Raw genomic sequence first — 5,292 nt, forward strand, 5'->3', positions numbered from 1 at the left:
AATTTACAAAAGGTCTTTAAAGTATTTGAATTTTGATAGGCACCAAGAGAAATTCCTGGAAGAATGTTATTGTTCAGACCTTTTGCAGACCTCTTTGACGCGGACCTTATAAAAGTGATCCTTATAACGGATAGATGTCATATCGATCAAAATTCCCTGAAGAATACTGTTTTATAAAGGTTTTTGAAGACCTGGTGCAAAGAATTTACAAAAGGTCTTTAAAGTATTTGAATTTTGATAGGCACCAAGAGAAATTCCTGGAAGAATGTTATTGTTCAGACCTTTTGCAGACCTCTTTGACGCGAACCTTATAGAAGTGTTCCTTATAACGGATAGATGTCATATCGATCAAAATTCCCTGAAGAATACTGTTTTATAAAGGTTTTTGAAGACCTGGTGCAAAGAGTTTACAAAATGTCTTTTAAAGTATTTTTAGAAGCGTAAATTCAGTTGTTGGCGAGAGTAGAGTCACAACTTTCTTTGTCATTCCTTGAAATCATATAACGAACAACTCCTCGAAGAATGTTCTTTCTTCATACCTTTTGCAGACATCTTTGACGCGATCCTTACAGAAGTGTTCCTTATAACAGATAGATGTCATATTCATCAAAATTCCCTGAAGAATGTTGGTTTATGGAGGGCTTTGGAGACCTGGTGCAAAGAGTATACAAAAGGTCTATAAATTTGGATTTGGATATTTTCCAAGAGAAATTCCTCAAAGAAAGTTATTTTATAGATTCGATGCCGACGAGGTTGACGCGAATTTTATAAGTTTGTTCCTTAGAACCTTCAGATACAGAATTTTTTCTAAATTCCAGAAGAATACTCCTGGTTTAGGAAACACCAGTTGAAAAGTATTCTTTAAGGAATTTTTGTGGATTTTGTCTCTAAAGGTCTCTCAGAACAAACCTGTATGATTCCCGTCAAGGTCCGCTAAGTCTATGTCGTTTACCCATCTCAAAGATTTTGGAACACTAAAATTTTACTCATTCACAGTCTCATCTCTGCGTAACTTTTTTTTTTTAGAAAAGCTTGATTGTTTCTGAAACTAATCAAGTAATTTTTTGTAGAATGCCTAACAAGTTTGCTGCATAAAATAAGCGATTTAACTAATAAAAAATAAAAAATAAAATAAAAAGATCCGCTTATTTTAGTCAGTGATACATTTTTTATTTTGCTGCATGCGTTGTTATATAACATGGCTCTGGTATAATCTTGTTTAATCGATTCTCCATCACGTAACTAACAGCAAAAATGTTGTTCACTGATTTTAAAAATCAGGGTTGCTACAGGCCAGGAAATTCAAAATTTGGCCTGGGAATGTCAAGGAATATCAGGGAAGTCCTGAAAGCGTCAGGGATTTTTCAATAAACTCTAATTGAAGATAATTTTATTATGTTTTTGAAAATTATATAATTTTTTTTAAAAGTAATTAAAAACAAAATTGTAATGGTTATTGTTGACAATTCGTCTTTCTGGGTTATAATTTTAACTATGTGGTCAAAAATTAACTTTTTTTGTTTGAAAGTTCGTTTTATTAAATGAAAAATCTTTTTTTTTTTTTTAATAAAAATTCGTATTTTGTATTCAAAAATTCATCTCTTATTTTAGACGTATAATCTTTTATGGTTAAATATGCAATCGTTTCATTGAAATTTCATTTTTTTATCATGTTTGTTAGGAATTCATTTTTTTAAAAATTAATCTTCTTTGTTTAAAATTAAGCTACTCGGTAGAAAATTGGATCTTTTTAAATAAAAATGTATCTCTTTTGTTGAGATTTTTTTTAATATTGAACATTTTTTAATATTAAATGTCCAACTATTCCATTTTTTGTTGAAAATTAATTTTTTTCAACTGAAAATGTAACTATTTTATTTTCGCTTGAAAAATTATCTTTTCTAGTTCAAAATTAATTTATTTTATCGAAATCTCGTCTTTTTGAGTTGGGATGTAATGTCATTGGTTGCAACTTTTTTTTGCTGAATATATTTTTTTTAAACGAAAATTTAGTTATTCTATATTCATCACTACCTTTAAAAATGTAACTATTTTATTGAAAATTCGATTTTTTATTGAAAATTAATTTTTTTCACTGAATGTTTGATGATCTTTTTGGTCGAAAATTAGTCGTTTCTTGTAGAAATGTAATCTTTGGTGTTAAAAATTCCTGGATTTTATTAAAAATTGGTAGTTTTTATAGAAAAGTAATCTCATTAGTTCAAACTTTATTTTTTTAGGTTAAAAATTTATTTCTCAGGTTGAAAATCAAGTTTTTAAATTGAAAATTTGATAAATTTTGGTTTAAAAATTCATCTTTTTTAGTTGAAAATTCCGCTGTTTGGTAGAAAATTCGTCTTTTTTGATAGAAATGTAATCTCATTAGTCGAAAGTTCTTTTTTTTTTAATTTTGTAAACTTTATTAATATAATATAATTAATTTTTCAACCGAAAATTTAATTATTTACGTATTTTTTGAAAATTGATCTTTTTTAGTTGAAAATTCGTCTTTTATAGAAATTTAATCACAAGAGTTGAGGCTTTATTTTGTGATTAAAAATTTATTTTATTTGTGGTAAAAATTTATAATTTTTATTGTAAATTAATTTTTTAACTGAAAATCTAACTGTATTCAATTTTTTTTTGTTTGAAAATTTTATTTTTATTTGATAACTCATATTTTTGTTGAAAATTCGTTTTATTCTTCGAAATTTTAATTTTTTTGTCTGATAATTCAAGTATTTGGTTAAAAATGCATGTTTTTTTTAATTTGTATTTTTTCGAACCAAAAATTGAACTATTCTAATTTCTTTTAAAAAATTTATATTTTTCGGTTGAATATTTCTGTTGATCTTAAAAACTCAAGTATTTAGTTGATAATTTAATTTTTTGAAAATCTGTCTTTCTTTTTAAAATATTAATTTTCTTGGTTGAAAATTTAACTGTTTTGTTGAAAATCATTCTTTTTTTTCTTAAAACTTTTTTTTTGGTTGAAACTTTATTTATTTTGTTGAATATTCATCTTTTTGTTAGAAAAGTAATCTCATTAGTTTAATCTAATTTTAAAAAAAAATTTGCTCAACTAAAAATTTATTCTATTTTTGGTAGAAAAGTGTTGATTTTCATTGAAAACTGATCTTTTTTGGTAGAAATTTAATCACATTAGTTTAATTTTTTTTTTGAAAATTCATATTTTTTGTTGAAAATTGCTTTTGTTCTGTAAAACAAAATTTTTTTGGTTGAAAATTCAAGTATTTTGTAGAAAATTCATGTATTTTTTTTAAATTTGTTTTTTTATAGCAAAATAATCTTATGCGTTTTCTGTTCGGGTTGAAAAATTATTTTTTGAACTAAAAATTTAACTATAATAATTTATGTTGAAAATTGATATTTTTAAATTGAAAATTGTTCTTTTTGGCTAAGAATTCAACTATTTGGTTGATAATTAATGTATTTTGTTGAAAATTCGTCTTCTTTTTTAAAGCATTAATCGTCTTGGTTGAAAATTTAAGTATTTTGTTCGAAATTATATTTTTTTTCCTAAAAATTATTTTTTAAAATTGAAACTGCATGTATATTGTTGAAAATTCATTTTTCTCGTTAGAAAATTAATCTTCTTGGATGAAAATGCACTTTTTTGTTAATATCTTTATTTGATATTTTTTTAGTGGAATTTAGTTTACAAATTTGTAGAAGAAAAATCTGTCTACGTTCGATTCCAACAGTTTATAAATAATTAGCGGAATTGTTATGTTTTTCAATTATGCTATTATTTAGCTTACAATGTGTAATTCAAAATTTTGTTCAATTAAAAATTTTCCAGGAACAATTTTTATTTCTAAGCTTACATTTTTCATTCAAAGAATTTTCAAATGCTTTCTTAAAGACTTGAACAAATAAAAAATAAAAGCCTTTGATGTTGAAAATTAAAAAAAAAATTTTTATTTATTAAATAAATAATTTTTTAAAATTTATCTGTACTTTAAGTAATAAAAAAACGATTTGACAAAGCGATTTTAAACCAGTTAAAAATTTTAGGATCGTCAGATTTTAACGTTAAAACTTTAAGCTGTTTCAATTTGAAAGTCTTAGTCATTAAACAAATGTGAACGTGTGAGTGAAAGTTTATAAACTATTTTCAACTTAAAAATAACTTGATTATAATATATTCTTAATTAAAGGATTTTATTAAATTTAAAATATTGTTTCAGTCTAAAATATTTAATTTTAAACCCATTCAATTTGAAATTTTTAATTGAAAAAAGATTAATATTTGAATGTTTAGCAATATTGGAATTTTTATTTAAGACAAGTAAAGTTTTTGACATAGAAAGCCTGAAATCCTTAAAGTTTCGAAGAGCCTTTAAACTTTAAACGTTACAATTTTAATTATTGTATTTGAAAAATGCTTAATTTGTACGTGAAGATTTTAAATTTTGATGTATAATTTTACAAATGAAAATTTGTAGAAAAAATTAGAGTAATTTTAAGAGATATTTAGGAGTTTTTAAAAAATTAAAAATTATCATGCAAATTTTAGAAAGTTTTCTTAAAATCTTCTAGAATCTTTTTTGAAAATTTTGTTTGAATCTTTTCAAAATTTCCACATATCTCTTAAAATTACTCAAATTTCGCCTACAAATAATAAATGTTTTTTATAAAATAAATAAAATAAAATAATTTTAAATTTAAAACCAATTTAAAACAACTTCTAGATTTCTCAAGATTTTCAATAAAAAATTTTGAAGCTTTTCAAGGATGTTTTAACTATTTAATAATAAAATAATTCAAGTTCTAATTTAAGAAGTGTTTAGTTAAAAAATTTTCAATTTTTAAATATTTAATGTCCCTAGCTTAAAATTCCTTAAAATTATATAATTTTGAAAATTTGAAAGTTCACTGATTGATTTTCGAATTTAGAGCATTGAAAATGATAACGTGGATTTATATTTTTTTATATTAAAAAATGTTAGTACCTTTAATTTTATACGCGTAAGTTATTGAGCACTTGAATAAAAAAATTTCAATTACAAACTTTTAAGTTTCAATTTTAAAAGTGGAAAATTTAACAGTTCCACTTTTAATGCTTTTATTTGTTCTCAGTTTTTAATTTAATCGACCGTAAAAAATGTTTTCGAACCGGAGAAAAAGCCAGGAATTTATTTCGTCGATTAAAACGGCCACCCTGATAAAGGGGGAGGGTCGGTAAGGCGGGTTTTTGGCCTAATTTATTTTTGGACCAAAAAATCTGAAAAAATCATGGTAGTATCTTATAAGTATCCCGAGTCGATT

General features: G+C 24.0%; 1 protein-coding gene across 2 annotated transcripts in view; it reads left to right on the forward strand.

Moving 5' to 3' along the window:
* The window catches only part of LOC117182489 (histone acetyltransferase KAT6B), an 80,895-nt gene that overhangs the window by 51,708 nt on the left and 23,895 nt on the right, over window positions 1–5,292 (forward strand). The gene's annotated exons all lie outside the window — the stretch shown is intronic.

This window comes from Belonocnema kinseyi, chromosome 1 (assembly GCF_010883055.1).
Source record: "Belonocnema kinseyi isolate 2016_QV_RU_SX_M_011 chromosome 1, B_treatae_v1, whole genome shotgun sequence".
Taxonomy (NCBI): domain Eukaryota; kingdom Metazoa; phylum Arthropoda; class Insecta; order Hymenoptera; family Cynipidae; genus Belonocnema; species Belonocnema kinseyi.